This window comes from Rhinolophus sinicus, linkage group LG05 (genome assembly GCF_036562045.2).
Source record: "Rhinolophus sinicus isolate RSC01 linkage group LG05, ASM3656204v1, whole genome shotgun sequence".
NCBI lineage: Eukaryota > Metazoa > Chordata > Mammalia > Chiroptera > Rhinolophidae > Rhinolophus > Rhinolophus sinicus.
Genome location: NC_133755.1, coordinates 141561145 through 141580570, shown reverse-complemented (window position 1 = coordinate 141580570; position 19426 = coordinate 141561145).

Below are 19426 nucleotides of genomic sequence, written 5' to 3'. Positions count from 1 at the left end.
CTTCAAAATACTCCCCCTCACTTTGACACACTTAACCCATTATTCTTGCGACTTTCTGAAACAGTTCTGGAAGTCTTCTTTTGTGTCTTTCATGGCTGCCTCGATGTCCTGAATTATTTTGACTTTGGGGAAGAACCAGATGTTGCACCGTGCCAGATCTGGTGAATAAGTTGAATGAGGACACACCATAATGTTTTTATTTGACAGAAATTGCCGTATACCAGAAGCGATGTGTGACACAGAGCGTTGTCATGATGGAGGATGATTTACAGCCCACTTTAAAACACACCTTCTCTCAACCGTAGCTCACATCCGACTGACTGCACTGAATAGCTGAAACTTGTCACACACTGTTCCTAAGGTTTGCTGAGCAGCCTTGACAGAGATAGCCCACAGAAACAAAACCTCTGAGTCCTCAATAGTTTTTAATAGTGTAAAGGATCCTGAGACCAGGAAAAGCATGAGAGCAACTGGTGTAGAGAAAAGATAAGAGTATTTGGCAACAGGATATTAAAGATCCCTGCCTTTCTGTTGGATGGCACTTGGCAGCAGCATTCACCATACTTTTTTATCACAATGCAAAGGCTCCATGTCACACATCACTCCTGGTATGGCAATTACTGTCAAAAACATCACGGTGTGTTCTCATGCACCTTATTCACCAGATCTGGCACCATGTGACTTCTGGCTCTTCCCCAAAGTCAAAATGATTCAGGTCATCGAGGCAGCCATGACAGCGCAACTAAAGACACTCACGAAAGAGGACTTCCAGAACTGCTTCAGAAAGTCGCAAAAACAATGGAATAATTGTGTTTGAAGTGAGGGGGAATATTTTGAGGGGGATTAATGGCAATGTGTCTTTTACTCTAATTTTTTTTTTTTAAACATTCACCGTATTGTTTGATCACACCTTGTACCTGCAAGGTATTGAGCTATATGCTCAGGCTGTTCTTCCTGCCCAAGATAGTACTTAAAACTCCTCCATTTTCAAGACCCTCTTCAAAATCTTTATGAAGCCATTCCTGCCACCACTCTCTTCTCCTGAATTTAAAAATGATTTTCTCCTTTTGACTTTGCATATTAATTTAGCCTCTTTACATGTACTTCTCCTTGTTCACTTGACTTCACAATTATGTAAACTCAGTCCACTTCTCTTGGACCATGAGTCTCATCCAAAGGATGTTTTTATGTTTACCTGTGTTATTCTCTGCAGAGAGAATTGCTCAGAGGAGATATTTAATAAATATGTATTGAGTAGAATTGAACTCAATTTGACATAATAAATATGTCAAAGCCTTTTTTATATGGTGAGAATAATTTGTTTATAAATGACAAGGTGGCATATGAGGCTCTAATTCTTTTGAAGTCTGAAAACAATTATCTTAGCATCTATTGTAGAGGGAATGTCAAAAGATTATTTGGGGTTTTCTTACTGAAGCAGGTAAATCTTGCTTCCCTGTCACATTTCTCTTACATCTTCCTGTCACTGGTGGTACATATTATGCAGAGCTTTGTAACATACCTGTATAAATTTCCGTGGACCAATTCAATAAGTTGATTCAATAAATTGAACTGGAAAAAAAAATAATAGATCAGCCAAACTGTTTACAGTCCATTTCAGAAAAGTTACTTTGCTTTTGTTTTCTGTTTTTTACTTTTTAGGACTTTTTTTGCATCCATAGAGATTATTGTCTCAAAGGATCCCCAGCCTTTAATTCCTGTTTAAAGATGGCCATATGGATTCCTTGTCCCTCTCGGTAAACTACACGATGAGTGTGGAGTAGTGCTGACCAGTAGGACTTTTTACAATAACAGAAATATTCTCTGTGTGCTGTGTAGCCACTAGTAACAGTAGCTTCTGAGCACATGAAATGTGGCTAGTGCAGCTGAGAAACTTAATTTTAATTTCTTTTCAGTTTAATTAATTGAAATTGAACTTTTAAAATTAAAATTTAAATGACAGTGGCTGGTGGTGCTGTATCTGACAGTGCAAGTGTAGACTGTGAGTCAAAAACTTTTATCTGTCTGGGACAACTGGCCTATGAAATGGTAAATTGAGGAAGATCATCTAGTAGTAACTAAAAATGCTCGTTTTTCTTCAAGAAATATAAAACAAGAAATCCTTCTATTTTAAACTGAAGGAACAAGGAAGAAGAATTTATGGTGAGAAACAAACAGAAAATAGAAACATAAAAACAGATATATAAAATGAACAAAACACAATTAAACTAAAAACTGAGGGAGAGGCAAAGGGAAACAGGATACTGGGGATTATGAGGAGTTAATTAGATAAACATCCACATTACTCTGTTTCATTTGAATTATGTCTTTAGATTATGATCACTTCTAATACTGCCCTTTTATATTCTTATCATTCACTGCTCATTGTTCTCTATTTGCTATTTTTCCTCAAACTTAAAAAAGGATTGCTCTTCTCTAAGATGATTCTAGAATTTCACTAAGATGAAATGAATTCACTGTTTTGCCACAGTAACGTCCAGAAAAATATTATCCCAAGTGGTGGATGCATAAAACAATGTCGAGGGCAGGTGTGGGTATGGATTTATTCAGAAGCATAAAGAAAGGAAGTATCAGAAAATATAATGTTTTTATTAACTGAGAAAGAGAAAAAAATGTTGTTTTATGGGAAACTTGGCTATGTACTAGAGAGTCTGCTACTTCTTCCTTGAGCCCCTCATTCCTTTATTAAATGATCTATGAAGCTGTGTGAGATGTTGATAATTGGCAAACATGTTTAATAAAAGTCATTAGGTTCCATAAAGAAAAGTTAACGATAGTTTCTCCTTAGTAATCTCTAGACTGTAAATAATATTCATTGAGCTACATTTGGTAAACCAGGTGGTAGGCCTAATGACCATTTTAACAATAAATCAAACCCACAACATTACTATAAACATTGATAGTGTTCTTAAAGACCACCACTAAAGACTACCACTGGAAATATTATTCATGATTTCAGCTAAGCAAAACATATATTGAAAACAGAAGAAAGTTAATTCATACTTCTTTTAACAATATACCTCTCAAGCCTTTTCAGCATTCTCAAAACCTTTAAGCTGTAGTAATTCTATAATATTGCCATAATTTCACTAGTGTGTGTGTGTGTGTGTGTGTGTATATATATATATATATATACACACACGTTATATATATATGTATATGTAATATATATATATGTATATGTAATATATATATATATATATATATATATATATACACACACGAGGTTGGAAATTAAGATTGTGAATTTTGTTGCAGTAGTGTTGATAACCTTTTTTAATATCAGAGGGATTATTCATTATGAATTTGTACCAACTGGACAAACAGTTAACCAAGTTTACTATTTGGAAGTGCCGAAAAGTCTGCATGAAAAAGTTAGATGAAAAAGACCTGAACTTTTCGCCAACAACTCATGGCCCTTGCATCACGTCAATGCACCAGCTCACATGACACTGTCTGTGAGGGAGTTTTTAGCCAGTAAACAAATAACTGTCTTGGAACACCCTCCCTACTCACCTGAGCTGACCCCCAATGACTTCTTTTTTTACCCAAAGATAAAGGAAATATTGAAAGGAAGATATTTTGATGACATTCAGGACATCAAGCGTAATACAATGACAGATCTGATGGCCATTCCAGAAAAAGAGTTCCAAAATTGCTTTGAAGGGTGGACTAGGCACTGGCATCAGTGCATAGCTTCCCAAAGGGAGTACTTTGAAAGTGACCATAGTGATATTCAGCAATTAGGTATGTAGCACTTTTTCTAAGATGAGTTTGCAAACTTAATTGTACAACTACATATACTCAATGAAAAGGAACTTTGAAGTAAGTTTCATTATACATTAAGTCTAAAAAAGGCAGTGTTTCTTAAACTATTAGCCCCAGAACATTGTGAAATCAATTTAGGGGGTCTCGATCGCAAGGTTTATCTCTTTAAGCAAAGTCGGATGGGATAGACTGGAGTGTGCTGCCTGTAATAAAGGTAAATACTATTGTCATGCGGGAGACCCTGCTCACTGCGCCATTTGTCATGCAGGGGGGCCTGCGGGGTCTCTGCTCCCGCTCCCCATACAAGAATGCAGGATATGGTGAGGCCAAAAAGGAACACCCACGGAGCCATAGGTAGGGGAGTCATACCACTATATTCTCACTGGCGACATCCACCTCTCTGCAATCCACTCTTGCTAGCTCAGCCACCATCTTCTTGCTAGTCCCCATCTTTTCTTCTCTTTCTGCTAGCATAGCCACAGCAGTTATATTAGTGGCCAATGGCTCACTGGTTACAGCTGACGGCCAACTAGCCACAGCTGATGGCCATGCAATCACAGTTGATGGCCATTTACTACCTGAGCCAGCACCTGTCTATGTGAGGCCGAGAGCCTGGAAACTACTTTCTGAGGCTCTGCCCCCACAACTATATTGTGAAATTTTGTTTCAGTTAGATAAATATGTATTTGTATACTGGTTCTATTGTGTAATGTTTTTCTGTTGTGTGTTACCTTGCCAAAGACTGTTTTAAGTAAACATTCAATTGATTTAATACTAATTGTGGGGACAGAATCCCAAGAAGCAGTTTCCAGGCTCTCGGCCTCACGTGGAAAGGTGCTGGCTCAGGTAGTAATTGGCCATCAACTGTGATTGCATGGCCATCAGCTGTGGCTAGTTGGCCGTCAGCTGTAACCAGTGAGCCATTGGCCACTAATATAACTGCTGTGGCTACGCTAGCAGAAGATGGGGGCTAGCAAGAAGATGGTGGCTGGCAAGCGCAGATTGCAGTTAGGATGGCTGGTTGCGGACAGTGTGGATCTAGCCTCCAGAGAGAGTATAGTGCTGCCAGCGAGAATATAGTGATATGACTCCCCTACTTATGGCTCCGTGGGTGTTCCTTTTTGGCCTCACCATATCCTGCATTCTTATGTGGGGAGCGGGAGCAGAGACCCCGCAGGCCTCCCTGCACGACACATGGCGCAGCGAGCAGGGTATAGTGCCGGCCAAAGCTCTCCGAAGGGCAGCAGAGCAGTTTGTGCCTATGAACACGCAGTCTCAGGAAGACCAGGAGGAGCAGCTGCCGGAGAGCTGGACCCCCGTGGAGGGGTGGGAGGACGTGGACGGTTCTCCCACCAGCACAGGAAAAGCCATGCAGCTGCTGGAGAGATGGAGCCATGCAGCTGCTGGAGAGATGGAGCCCCGTGGAGAGGTGGAAAGATGAGGACAGTTCCTCAACCAGCATAGGCTGGAGAAAGCAAAGGTCGTTGCGGCCCTGTGGGCCGGGAAGTTCCTGCTCAGGCAGCCCGGATGCGGGACTTGTCCCAGGAGGAAAGGCTTGCTGAGTCCTCCATGGGAGATGAGGGTGAGGTCAAGGTCATTCCTCACCCCCAGGACAGCCCTGGCGAATGACTATGGACTATGGGGAATTGCCTTCCATCGCTAATTTAATGGACAGCTTGACTGTTTGGGAACATACCACCATGTAGTGGAACTGGGGGATATTTGCTTTTGTGTCTTGACTGGCCGCCGTTGAGAATATGTAAGCACCTTGATTGTGAGTCGCTGTTGTTCCAGCAGGGTACCCTGAGAGGCACAGAGAGACTGGCAGTGCCCTGAGAGCCCTGGCTAAGTCCGGGAAGTCTGGCTGAGCCCTGAAGATACCCTGGCTGTGCCCAGGAAGTCGGCTGTTCCCATAGAGAGTGGCAGTGCCCTGAGAGCCCTGGCTGTGTCCAGGAAGTCGGGCTGTTCCCAGAGAGAGTGGCAGTGCCCTGAGAAACCCTGGCTGTGTCCAGGGAAACTAGTGGTACCCTAAGAAGCCCAGGAAGTCTGGCTGTGCCCACAAGTACTGGTGGTGCCCTGAGAAACCCTGGCTGTGCCCAGAGAGCCTGGCTGTGTCCAGGATATTGCATTCACCTCCAGGCTCCTTGCACAGGGCCCCTAGCGGAAGACGCTTGTCGTGTAGATTGTGAGGTGAGAGCCTGTAGGGGTGGAGGGTGGGGACAGAACCCCAAAAAGCAGTTTCCAGGCTCTCAGCCTCACATAGACAGGTGCTGGCTCAGGTAGTAAATGGCCATCAACTGTCATTGCATGGCCATCAGCTGTGGCTAGTTGGCTGTCAGCTGTAACCAGTGAGCTATTGGCCACTAGTATAACTGCTGTGGCTACGCTAGCAGAAGATGGGGGCTAGCAAGAAGATGGTGGCTGGCAAGCGCAGATTGCAGTTAGGATGGCTGGTTGCAGACAGTGTGGATCCAGCCTCCAGAGAGAGTATAGTGCCGCCATCGAGAATATAGTGACATGACTCCCCTACTTATGGCTCCTTGGGTGTTCCTTTTTGGCCTCACCATATCCTGCGTTCTTATGTGGGGAACGAGAGCAGAGACCCCGCAGGCCTCCCCGCACGACACTAATTCAGACCAGAGTTAAACCTTCTATACACAGAGTACTTTTTTTTTTTCTGCAATGGACAAAAAATTTTAACATATTTTTGTAAATTTCCTTATTGATAGTTTTGGTTAAAAAGAGTGAAATTATGAGGGTTTATTGAATTGAAAATATAAACATATGGGAAATGTGAGTATCATTGTGTTTAATTCTGTAATAATTACTGCTGGGCACTTTTTGGGCCTTTCCAGTCCTGAAAGACATTCCATGCAGTTCTGTAAATTTTCTTGAACTAGTTCTTTGTTAATCTCCTTCCCTCTGATTCTTTTGTTCTCCTTTACTGTAACTTTTATTTGGATGTATTCCTAATGGACTAATTAGCTAATTCCTCATCTTTTACTTTTGACTGATGTGTCATTGTCTTTTGCTCTACCTTCTGCAAGATTTCTTTATCATCCTTCACTTCGGTATTTTATTTCTTCTACCACCTTTGTAATATTCAAGAGCACCTCCTTCTCTATATTTCTACACAGGCATACCTTGTTTTGTTGTGCTTCTTGTTGCATGTCACAGATGGTACGTTGTTTACAAAACCAAGGCAAGCTCTTCAGCAGCAAAATGATTAGGGCTCGCTTTATTGTGGTGGCAATATCTCTGAGGTATGCCTTTATGTTCTTATTTAGTTAGCCTGTGCCTCTGGACTGTGAACTTCCTAAGAGCTTCAGTGTCTTTCTCCCCCGTTAGTTAAGTGGGCCAGGATGTCTACAGCTGACTGGAGTTGGATATTACCCTTTCCTCAGACCAGTTAGAGTCTGATTATAGCCCAGCAAGTTAGGCTCAGGTTAATCAATTTCTCCTGAGGGCAGGCCTTATTAAGAAGAACAGAGTGTTCTGGCATGTTTCAAAATGGTTCCTTTTCTGCTCCTCCAACCGGAAGTAGAGGCCAGAAGGGATTTTTCTCGCTACTTACTGTGAGCGCCTGGTTGAGCTTCTGGAGGTAAAACTCACAATATTGTGGAGGTTCCCCCTTATGACTGGGTCCCCCTGAAATTTTTAACTCTCAGAGTTGTCCACACTGAATCTTGGCTTGTTCTACCCTGGCACCGTTCCCCAGGCCTTTCAGGTATTGAGTCAGCTTTGGTAACCTGTAAATATCTTCCTTTTTTCAGGTTTGTTTCTACACCGGAGACTCTGCTCTGGTAAGTTGTAAATATGTTCCTTTTTTATATATATATATATATAGCATTTTGTTTTGTGGTTGAATGTGTTCACTTATCTCTAAAAATATATGAGTATAATTATTCATATTCACTCACCTAGTCTGTTTCCTCCATTTTGCTCTTTATCTATTTGGGGCTAGCATTCATACCGAATGCTGTCAGGAACTGTCTGAAGTTTATTTGTAACTGGTGGTTGATCCCTAAGAGTAGAGTGCTGCTAAAAAGCTGATTGGAAGCTCTGTGCATGTGGGTGGGTCCTGTGGTCTTCGTTGTGGAATGAGACACCTGGACTTTGTGGAACAATATATGTCGGTGTATTAGATTTTGCTCTTTGCCTCCTCTCGCCATCCTTGAGTTGACCTTTTGAACTTTCATATAAATTTTACATATAAATTTTATATATTCTATATAAAAATAGAATGTTATTCCTGCACCTTTGTACTTTATGTAAATTACATATAAAATTTAGATTTTTTTTTTTTTAATTTCCACAAAAGAAAACCCTGCTTGGATTTTATTTTAATTTTGCAAACTTTAAAACACAGCAACTACCCACCTCCAGTTTATTTAGGTTTTTACTTGCCATCAGTAATGTTTTCGAGTTCTCTCTGTAGAGTCTTACACATTTTTCATCAGATTTATTCCTAAATATTTGATTTTTTTAGTTTGCTTTAGTAAATGGTGTTGTTAATTTCTTTTTCTAATTACTTGTTGCAAGAATACAGGGATATAAAGTTATGTATATTGACCTTTTTACAATTTCATAAATTAACTTTTTGTTTCTACTAATTTATCTGTGTATTCTTTTTAATTTCTCCCTATGCAAACATGTTGTCTACTAATAAAAATAGTTTTCGCTCTTCCTTTGCAATCTATACACCTTTTAATTTTTCTTCTTGATTCGTTGCACTGGCTAGGACAGCTATGGAGTGGGACTAGCAGGCATTCTTGTTTCATTCTACCTCAAGAGTAAAGCATTCCATAGCTCAGTAATAAATATGATAGTCTCTTTCCTTTAAAAATGCTTATTAAATTAAGGAAGTTTCCTTCTATTCCTTATTTATAGTGTATTTTTAAAATAACATAGATATTGAAATTTATTAATGGCTTTTTGTATCTAAAAATGTCCTATGATTTTTCTGTCTTCTACTTTCAATGTGGCGAATTAAATGGATTAATTTTCAAATGTCAAATTAATTTTGCATTCTTGAAATAAACCCATTTTGGTCATGATTACTGCTACCTATTGCTAGACTTTGTTTGTTGATACTGTGTTTAAAATTTTCACATCTAAGTTCATGAAAGTGATTTATTTGTTGATTTGTAATTACCTTTTTTAATAATGTCTGTTTGATTTTGGTATCAAGTTCTGTTGGTGAAATATTTCCTTTTCCTAATCTCTAGAAAATTTTGTAAGAGATTGATTTTATGTGTTTTATTAGTCTGAAATGTTTGGTAGAAATAAATAATATCATCTGAATCTAAAAATGTTCTTACTTGGAAGGTCATTGATTATAGATTCAAGTTTGAAAAACTGATATAGCACTACATAGATGTTTTATTCATTCTTATATTGATGTTGATTATTTGTGTTTTCCTAGGAATTAGTTCATTTCTTCTATTTTTCAAAATTATTGGGCTAAAATTGCTTGTAGCATACTCTTATTGACTAATGATTCAAGGATCTGTAGTGATTTCCCCTCTTTATATTCTGATATTAGTTACTTGTGTTTTTCTTTATTTTAATCTCATCTGGGGTTTATTTTATTAGTTGTTTGAAAGAACCAGCTTCTGGCTTTTTTTCTCTAAGATCTATGTTTTATTCATTCTTATTAATTTCTGCTCTGATTGTTACTTTCTTCTATAGTTTCTTAGGATATACATCCTCTTATTAAAAAATGTTTTATTTTGCCTCTCGCTGCCTTTGGGTTAATGAAAACCACTGACATTGGGTTTTTTGAAATGTGTACCTTCTCAAGTCGCTCAATGGAGTGTATGGTATGGATAATTTAATCTAGTAAAGAGTCATAATTAAATATGTATATTTAATTAAAAGTTCCTGTGAGAAAATTGTAAGTAGTTTTTGATATGGAAATTTAAAACATGCTGATAATATCATGTAATTGGGAAAAATTATATAGAATTAAAAGATTTTTTATTAAATTAACATACATGTTAGAGAAAGAAGTTACCAAAAGTAGCAATGTTTCCAAAATTGTGAGGAAGAACTAAGTATAGAGAGTCCTTGAATTTATAATAAGGTTATGCACAGATAATGAAGGTATTATGATTAAAATTATATTTAAAAAGTTATATGTAAATGTCAAATAAATTACAATTATTAATGTAATTTAACTTTTAAGATAAAAGAGAAAATACAGTATATTATTAGTATTACTTTTAGAAAAGGCAAGAATTTAGAAACAATTATAATTTTCCATATGCAATTTTAAACAATTTTATATTATGGATCAGCCTCAAAAATTCTGAAAGCTCTCAAATAAATTTTTTAAATGTGAGTGACTTACACTTGAGTTAAAAATGTACTATTATCAAATAGAATATTGGTTGGATTGTAAATTAAGATGTGATGGAATTGAAAAATCACTATACGTTTATAAAAACAGCTTCCATTTTCATATGCTGCTTTTTTTTTTCCTTATACTTTTTTTTAATCCTCTTTTGTTCAACATGTGTAGGAATCCAAATTAGCCTCATTTAAAATACCATTCTTTTAGAGCATTCATAGGAAGTATGTTATGAAATCAGCTTTCTCATGAATATTTGTAATGAATGAACATTTTTTCCAAAGCAATATTCATGGTTGGGTGAATCATAGCTTGTAATGATTTAGATACAGCTTTCACACTGTGTTGGTAAAGAAACCTTGAGGAAAAAAAGCAATGGTCACTAGGGTTGTAATCTAGGACAATGTTTATAACTTATTAGTGATCAAGTATTTAGTATGTGCTGCACATACCAGTCTACTTACATGCAGTCCCATTTAATGCTCATAAGTAACCACATAAAGGGGATATATTTGACTTCTTTAACAGATGAGATAGCTAAGGACTGCAGAAGCAAATGCTGCCCTAGGTCAGTTGAGTAGTAGTGAAATTTAATCCAAGAAGTCTGATTAGAGTGCTTACTCTTACTATGTATTTTTAAAAGTACAGAATAATGAAAATAAATATTACAGTTCTGTAAACCAATGGCATCATGGAACTCAGTGTTATCTTTCAGATGAAAGGTATGTATAGTTCTTTGATTACCATTTAAAATTTTCTGATGTTTGAAATGATCTTGTATTTGGAATAGGAGATTTTTCTGAAGACTTGTGATAGTCAAAGATACCACTGAGATCAGACAGCAAGAAACTTTTCTTAGTCTCTGAATATCCTCCTGTTTAGAAAGTGTGCTGAGTTTGAACAATGTTCTAGTGATTTTTCTTTACTCCCAAAGAAGTAATGGTTTTATAGGTGTTGACAATAATGATTTCTACTCTTTAAAACATACTGTTAACCTCAACACCTGGATTTTACTGTTGAGACAAATTTTAAACATATTTATAGGACAAATGTGCAGATGATACAAATAATTAAAACTGCTTTTTCATTTTTTAAGTTTAAGGGTACTCTTAATACAAACAAAGCTTTATTTTTAATACAGCACAAACTTAAAATTTTAGCCTTCTTTTCTCAATGTCAATTTCATGTTCAAATGCTTACTGTTTCCTGGAGTTTCCAGAAAAATAGTTTCACTATTATAGCCACAGCTGCAGTCCCTAACTCCTCTCTCTCAATTGTAAGATGTTTTTGTTGTGTTCAGGGAAAAGAATTGGTCCCTGGTTAGGTAATACTGATGGAAAAAAATCGTTATCCACCCAGAAAGATGTTCCCTCAGAGCTTTCAGAAATGCATTTTACAATTAAAAGTAAATTGCTAAAATAGTGACAAGTTTAACCATTTTTAGAATATGATCAAAAAGGAACGTGAAATTTGGTAGAGGATTTATTTTAAATACCAGGGCTATATAATTTCAAATTGGTTTTCAGATTAAAAAGAAAAAAGGAATTCCTTTCTGAAGCATAAAACAAAATTTCTATTAACAAGTACCCCATAGGATTGCTTTTTGCAATCTCTGTGTTTTTGTGGCAGTGAGAGAGAAAAATTAATGTTCTTGGTTTCTTGTTGAGAAAAATTAATGTTCTTGGCAAAATCGGATGCTGTGTATGCATGGTGTTTTTATTATGCCAGAGTTTGACAATTAATGAAGTCAGTTTATTGTAAAGCTTATATAGCTTCTAACTAAATTGAAGAGAGGAGATGTAATCATCACATGCATTTTATTGCTGTTGTCTCATGTGATCGCTCAATGTGGAATGTAGTTCACATGAGGACTTCATATAATTTCTTCCAAATTTATTCAATTTATTTTGCTCTGGAATCCACAATGCCATGGCTATCATTCTCAAATATCTACCTCATTGTATTCCCAATCCATCTCCAATTTTATATCCTTCTCAATCTCCTCATAAAACAAAAGCAAACTGCTAATGGAGAACATTGCTTGCAAGTGTTTTTGTTGTTGGCATAAATGAGTTGTCATGAGCTGTCAATTTTATGAATATCCAAACGAAAGAGTAACAATAAGCTAAGTGGTCAAGATGCTGCAATTGCATCAGTGCTTTGCTTTATTGAGACTCAAACAGGGTGAGTCTACAAAACTTTGTTTTTAAATATTTACTAGTATCTTAAAACTAGTCCTTAGAGTTCCATAATATGTTTAATTATATTCTGTCTAAACATAGACAGGTTTCACTAAGTCTGTATTTTATAATGGAGGAGCTGGAAGGGCTCTTAAAACTCCTCCCGCTCAAACTGTGTACTTCAAAGTGAGGACAGTGGAGGACAGAGACATGTGGACTGTGACTCACTCAAGGGTTTTCAGCCATGTGGCCCATCAGAGAATCAGCCTGGGGGTCCGGACTCCCAGCCAGTCCTCTTGGTAGCATCACGCTGTCTTAACTAGCATCTGGCATATGTTACTATCTACACAATCGTGTCCTAGAATATATATAGAAATACATTTTGTGCTTCTCTACGTCTATGAAGGTACATATTCTGGTGCAAGATTCAAGAAAGTAGTGAAAGGAGAGAATGGGTAAGGCATGGAATTTAACCAGTGTTTTTGAGGTGAAAAAAGCAAGGGCATGCATGCCAACTGAGAGGTATTTTAATCCACGAAGGTCATCGTGAGCCCATGTTCTGTCAACAAATTTGAAGAAGCTTCAAGGAAAGGGAAGTGTATCCCAGGGAAATTCTAGTCAGCTGAAAGCTTGAGCCAAAAATGAACAAAATACAGTGTTTACATGGAAAAGTTGGTCTAATGTCATCTGTGAGGCAAATATTTGAAGTATGTGCTTTTCTTCTGCAAATTAATAACCAAAATAATTTACAATGTAGTGTTGAACAATAAATGTAAAATGACAACTGTGTAAATTATAAGAATTACTGCTTAGAAAATACAAAGATGTTTATATTTGATTGTTTTTGTTTTCTCAAGAGACATCTGCTTGAATAATGCATTCAACCTAGTACTCCTTTTTACCCTTAACTGGGAATGTCTTATTGCCTGAAATACCATAATGTTGCTTTTTTTCTAATTTACATATATCTATTAAATATACATTTAATCTACGTCTTGCATCTTTCTCCCTATATCTATTGCCATAGCAACAACTTTGCAAAGCACTTTTCATCTGAGAATGTTAAATAGTAAAACCCTAGGAGAGATACTGTAGAGATAAAACTAACAAAGATGACTTGAGGAATTTCAGACTGATCATTTTTTTCTCTAAGTGTGTAAAAAGGATTTTTAACTTGTCTACAAATTAGTAGACCAAGTACACAATTTGATAATCAATGAATTGTGCAAATTTCAGGACGTTTACTATTACCAAGGGTCCATCATGGGTAATAAGCTCAACTGTAAACAAATTTTGCCTTCTAACGTTTTGTTTTCTTATTTTTTTATTTAAGATACTCAAAACTATTAAATGGGCCCCATCCACGAAGAGAGATGATTTTACAGATTAGGCTTTGTTTGTGTTACTATTCTTTAGAGAGGTGGTGGGAAGTTCCTTGCCCAATTCCTGCTTCCTCAGGGTCCCAAGTAGTTATTGTTTGCTCTGGACACAAATATTCTGAAGGTCTGCCCTACTGTCTTGTGTGCGCCTCAGAGGAAGGGAGGGGACACTGTCTTTCACTCCCTGATTGTACAAACTTTGAGATGATGGAATGGGTGGAGGAAAGCTATGTGTCAGAGAGCCTGCCTACCTAAATGAGAAAGCGCCCTCCAACTGCTGGACTTTGTTCTCTCCCCACATTACTACTAAATGCATCTCAAATTCTTGTAAAACATTACCCAGTTGTTTAAAACCTTGCATGCAATTATTTTTCCAAAATCTAAGCATGTCCTTTAGTGAGCATAGATTATTTTTTATAAAAAAATAAACTGATCATGTAAAACTCCTGGTAGGGAGCAACAAATAGCTCAGAATATGTTTTTCTTAAAAACTATATTTGATATAGGTATCATTTTCAAAGTATCTAAGTATAAATCAAAAGGTATTATTTTCTGATGAGATCCCACCACATTCACTTCTTTCAAAACACTTGTAACCTGGTATAGGTAAAATACAGTATTTGAATTTTGTCTTTCTATTTAATTTAATACATTTTTATTGAACTGTTATCATGTACTAGGCACTATGCTAGGTGCTAAGAATATGAATGTGAAGAAAATCTTGGCCTCACAGAACCTTCTAATTCAAGAGACAAACATTTGCTACATTACATATGTGTAGATATAAAATAAAAAATACCAATCCGTGGAATAAATGCATGTATATATAAGGTGCAGAGGAAGCCCAGAGGAGAGAGAGGTGAAGGGTGAAGCAGTCAGGGATGGCTTCCCGAGGAGGACTTGTCTGAACAGGTTATTAGCAGGTAAATAATAATTTATTTTCCCAACAGGGAAGAGATGATGTGGTGTTGTAATCCAAGCAGAGAGATGGTATTATGGGTTAAATAGTGTCCCTAGGACCTCAGAATATGACTTTATTTGGATACTTACCAAGTTCAGGTCTTTACAAAGTTAAAATGAGGTCATTAGGGTAGGCCGTAAAACAATACAACCATTGTCCTTATTGGGGGAAATTTGGAGACACACTAGTCCACGGAGATCCAGGTGTCTGCAAATTTGGTTCCATCTGAGGGCTAGACATATCACTGATCTCTCCTTGATACTTACATGGTATTCTCTCTGTGTGCTAGTCTGTCCCCCTGTAAGGGCACTGGTTGTATTGTTTTAGGGCCGACCCTAATGACCTCCAGAACTGCGAGACAATATGTTTGTTGTGGAAACCATCCAGTTTGTGGTACTTTGTTATGGAAGCCCTAGCAAGCTAATACAGACTGGCAAATTCTTGAAGAAGGTAGGGAATAAAAACAATACGAGTTGTTTGAGGAACTACCAGTAGTTCTGAAAGCAAGGCTCATAAAAGCATGTGATCAAGGAATACTTGGAAGTGAGGCTCTGTCAGTAGACAGCAGTAGTTTCCAGAGGGCAGTGCCCAAGAGTTGGACTTTGTCATGTAGACAGTGGAGAATCAATGAGGAATCTTAATTAATAGAGCGATGTTGCTGTATTTTTGTTTAAAAAAAGACCACACTGCTGCAGTGTGAATGCTGTTTTGGGGAAGAAAGAGGAGTAGGCGGAGACATTGTAATCAGGGGTCTCCTTGGCCACACTTATCAAAGTCTAATGATACTTGGGTGATTTAAAGGTAGCTACAGGGCAAATTGCAAATGGTACTAAAGAATCTGTCCTACAGAAGCTCATACATCAAACCAAACCAGTGGGGAGTTCATTCACATGTGTGTTCTCCACATTAACTGAAATAAAAAAATAAAGAAAATGCTGCTTGACTCTTAGGATAGATCAGCCTTTCTTTCCTCCAAATTACAGTTATTATATTCCATGGAAAATACTTACTATATATGGGTTTTCTTGACATGTGAGGAGTAGACTCCATATAAAAAGGTGCATTTTGCTAATTGCAGGCTTTCTTACTTACTAATGGACATGCCCCCAAAGGGCTAACCACTGTCTTTCACTGGCTCTTTATTAAGTAGCCTGCAGTGTAGATAATTGTTTTCACTGAGTCTGACATGTAGCTTAGTTGAAGCAGCCTGGAGAAAATCGTAGGTTGAAAAGCCAAAGTCTTAGACGTAAAAATTACAAAGCTGAGAGTACTTTGAGCCAGTTGGTCTATTCAGTACCAACTTAGTGTTTGACTATTTTATAAAGAAGCATGACTGAAAATAAAAACAACTCTAGAAATATATTTCTGTGTGCTTAGCAAATCATTACTTTTAACATAACTGCTTTTAGGCTGCTTAAGTACCTCTTTGAGCTTCGTTCTCTCTCTCTCTTTTTTTTTTTTTTTTTTTTTTGACCATTGGCATAGTACATATGACAGTCTGTTGACATTTTCATCTTTGAGGTTACCAAACATCTGTGCAAAGCCTTACCACTCATGTTGCTAAATGTTCTTGTCCTTTAATCATTTTTTATTTATTTATATATAGATATATCTATGTATTTATTTAATTGTTTCTTACATATTTCCCAGAAGACAATGCCACTATGAGCCCACCAATGGCTTTTCCAACTGGCAATAGAAATAAGACTAGATTATCATGTAAACTGTGGAAATAGGGAAGATTTCTTTAGGGCTTACTATGAAAAAGTGTGCAATACAAAAGTAAAATCCATGTACTAATTACCAGGCAAACCCTTGTGTTTAGGATATTATTCCTCCAAAGCTCTTTCAGAAGTGAAATAGAGCTTTTAGAAGGACAACCATGGTTTCAAGCTTATAATAATACGTTAGCAATTTACAGTATTTGTGGAGTCCTTATATACCTAGGCACTTTATCACATACTTTGTATGTTTTCCTTTATTTAATTCTCATACTATGTAGAATTATGATTATTATCATTACTTTATATGGTTAAATGGAGTCTTAGAAAAATTTAATAAGTATCCTAGTAAGTTTAGTATATGGTGAAGATGGTTTTTCATGGGAAGACACAGTCATTAGGCAAAACAATGTCAAATGCCTAGGAAATGGTGTGCTTTTATGTGTATACAGGCTGTGTGTATGGTTTGGTTATGTGCATGTTTATATTTATTTGATATGAATGTGTGTGGTGTGTATGGGCATTTGTGGTGAGTATGTATTATGTGTGTATGTCTGTGGTGTATGAATGTGTGCAATAGTAGGTGTTGCGTGTTGTGGTCCAGAAGAAGGACAGAGGAAGGTTCTCTCATCATTTTTAAAGAGGTTGTGTTAGTGTAATCCATTCCTAGAAAGGAAATAATATGATTTACTTTGTATTTGAAAAAATAAGTCAGTATTGACTAGACTGTCTTAAATGAAATGCAAAGTAAGCTTTCGGTTTGAAAAATAAGTTTATTTGTAATTATAAATGTGTATCGCACACACCTTTTCCCTTTCTTCATAGTTGCCATTCCTACAGGGGCAAACACATGTCCTCTGCCATTCTATACAGGCCACAAACCAAATGATCCAATTCTCAAAAGGCTTAGTGCGGAACTTCCTCAGCAACAGAATAAGAATGACCGCATTAAAATGAAGCAGACTCAGAGACCCTTTATGGACCTAATAGAATACACCTAATTATCTATTTATAGGCTCAGCTTGTGCATGTGGATTGTGTAATGTTTAAATTTAGTAGTTGGCAGCTTCTATTTGCTGGGGTTGATTTATTCAAAGAGAAGAGATGAGACAACAGCTTAAGAAAGATGTTATTCCCAGCAAATCTTAAGGTTTTGGAAATGGGTAGGCTCCTGATTGCAAAATTCTTCCCCCTAAACAGGTATGTTTGGTAATTTAATACCTGTAGATTTCTGATGGAGGATTGTTTTTTAACTCAACTTCAAATATTTTAGTCACACTAAAACTTGCACTTCTATTTTTTCAGTCTCTTTTTATCCCGATGGAAACTTTTCTTTGATGGGGTTCAACTTATATAAATAAATGCACATATTAAACATCAAAATAAAAGACTAGAAATGCATTTCCCTTTTTAGACTCTCCATGACCTTGGAAAAAAGCTGCAGGTTGGCAGCAGCCGCTTCATGTAAGCATGGTGCTGACCTCAGCTATGCCTTTCCAAGAACACAAATGGTAACAGAGCTCTTACATGGAAAAAGGACTACTCAGTGCAAACATTTTGTTTTCAATTCCCTCACACCTGCTACTGGACCCAGGGAGGAGGTTTGCAAACAGAGAGATACAGCGGGAGAGCTCCTAGGTCAGGGCTACAAAAACACGCACTGTTTGTTTTGCAACAACAAAAATGGCCACTTCCTCTCTGAAGAGCAGTGATAAGCCTTCCTGGAGGCCTGTGTTAGGCTCTTAATGAAATTAATCTTTCTATGTTAAGTCACAAAAAGAGCCTACAGCCTTCACTGTTAACACAAAAGTGCACACCCCATTTCCTCCTTACCACCCCTTCTTTTTCACAAGCCTCCTTCCTCTTCCAGCCCCTACAAGGCTAAGGAGAGTCAAGACACAAAACCATATGTGCAAACACACACACACACACACACACACACACCCTCACAACTCACACCTCACCTCACGGTGATGACCAGTATCCTCAGAGATTAACATTTCAGCTTGCAAATGGATTATCTAAATTGAGGCAGAGAAATATAAAACAATACATAGATTTCTTCCTCTCCCCCATGCCATTAGTGCAAGAATGCACCTGAGTCTGCTGACATGAGGAAAAGTAATTTCAATCCATGAAAATACTCAGTGAAAGTATTTACTTGCTTATTGCAACAAATATTAAGTGTAGCAGACTTGTTCACTTTGTATTAAAAGAGTGGCCATTCAGCTCTGTAACACTGATAAATAAATTAGTACAAATAAGCTAATTCTCAGAAGAAAGGTAGCTCTTTTAAGATGTAGATTAGAATACTAAATTTAATTATTCCTGCAACAATTCACTTGGGATTTGCTTATTATATTGACCTTCCGAAAAGACAATTTATAAGTTTAAGTCAGGGCTTCTAGGTCAGCATTAAACTTCCCGGGAAGGAATAGACAGTACCTCTCATAGCCACCCTATGATTGGAAAAAGAGACTGGCTTCCTAACAGTGCTTTTGAAACTTAAACTATTTTGTGGATTTATATTTGACTTATAATTCACTAAGAGAACACAAATACTGGAAGAAATAATTCTGTCATTGATGCTAAGATTAAAAAGGCCAGTTTAAAGCTATTTTACGTCATTTTTGTCACCATTTTCTCAGAAACTTGAACCACTTTTTTCTTGACAATTATTCATGGCGATAACATTCAAATTATCAGATTTTATCTAACATATATAGAAAAAGCATAGTTTTCTATATATCTGTGCTGCACATGTGGCTGTTGAGTATTTGAACTATGACTAGCTCAAAATGAATGTTCTATAAATGTTAAAAGCACATTGGATTTCAAAGACTGAAGATAAAAATTGTCCACTAGATTGTACATAGTGTTTTAATACAGATTACATGCCGAATGATAATATTTAGCATATATTGCATTAAATATAATTGTATAATATTAATGTTAATAATATAATTTTAATAAATGTAATTTTAATAATATTGATTTTACCAGTTTAAGTCCTACTTTAAAAAAATGTGGCTGCTAAAAATATT